At 38.9% G+C, this 1,265-nt stretch overlaps 1 pseudogene; it reads left to right on the forward strand.

Moving 5' to 3' along the window:
- Positions 1-842, forward strand: part of LOC124892440 — an 8,293-nt pseudogene extending 7,451 nt beyond the window's left edge.
- Positions 843-1,265: the final 423 nt, after the last annotated feature.

Genomic DNA, 1,265 nt, shown 5'->3' on the forward strand with positions numbered 1-1,265 from the left:
GACCATCATGACTAGCATCAACACTAACTTGAAAGTTTTCAATCACACTATTTTTATATTCAAGTACTGAGCTAATCTTAGGGGCACATGGTTCATTATAAATATCAAGAGAACTAACAAAGGGAGAAACATAAACACCTATATTAAGAAATTTAGAAACCACTTCATAGGGAATCACATGACAACAATTTAAACTGAAGGGAATGTAGGGAATAGCATCACTACCTCGGTTTGGACTAGGACAGTCCACTCTTTTGAAGACTTCGGCCAAGGGTGTCTTGAGGCCATTTTTATGTTAAACCCCTTGTATATTCTTCTTTTATAAGTCATGAACTTGAGCCTGCAAATGAGAAGAATAAAGACTAGGTAAAATGCTAGCCTTTGGGTTAGTGAGTAACAAGGGTCCTTTAGGGACAAGATCCACAATCAAGCATTTCTTTCCCTTTTTTATTTCACTACCCGTGGTTTCCCTTTCCTTTTCCTTCTTTTCTTCACATTTTTCTTGTACCTCAATATCAAGCTTCTCTCCATCTTGAGGCTTGGCCTCATTCTCTTCGGATTCTAACTGTGGAGAAGAGTTATTGGATTTTGTGAAGTGTAGGATCTTTGGACTTGAGGTGTTTCGACTTCTGAAGGGTAAAGCCTTTGGTCAAGTGAGTTTGGAACTTGGTACTTCAGATTTTGAGGTAGAATTTGAGTACCAAGTCCCTTTTGTTGGACTTGGTTCAATTGTTGGTGTAATGGTCTTTGGACCTCTCGGGTTGGGGGACTTTGGACTTGATAGCTTAGGTTTTGTGGAGGCTTTGGTGGACAAAGTCTATCAACTCCCGCTTTCATTCTAATCACGTCACCCTTCATTGATCCAACATAACCTCTCATATCTCACACATCCATTCTTAATTTTTCCAATTCACAAGATAAGGCATCAAACTGAGCTATCAAAACTCCCACAGCATCATTTCCCAAAGGTTGGGATGAAGAACCCTCGGGATCCATGGTCAAATGTACCTAATAGGAAGCAAAAAACAGTAAAGGAAAACCTACAAAATGAGCAAACAAGTTAGTTCAAAAGCCTCACCACACTCATACTCGAATCTCACCTCAGACTTGGTCTCGCAAGTGTTGAAGACTTGGCAATACTTGGCAAGTGAATTGAGTGGTGAATAAGCCTTGGTACGGAATATATTTTTGTTTGATAAGACTCAAATAAAATGATGCATGGCCTTGAATGAACAAAATACTACGAATTAAAAATGATAAAAAGC

Source organism: Capsicum annuum, unplaced genomic scaffold (genome assembly GCF_002878395.1).
Source record: "Capsicum annuum cultivar UCD-10X-F1 unplaced genomic scaffold, UCD10Xv1.1 ctg4740, whole genome shotgun sequence".
Taxonomy (NCBI): domain Eukaryota; kingdom Viridiplantae; phylum Streptophyta; class Magnoliopsida; order Solanales; family Solanaceae; genus Capsicum; species Capsicum annuum.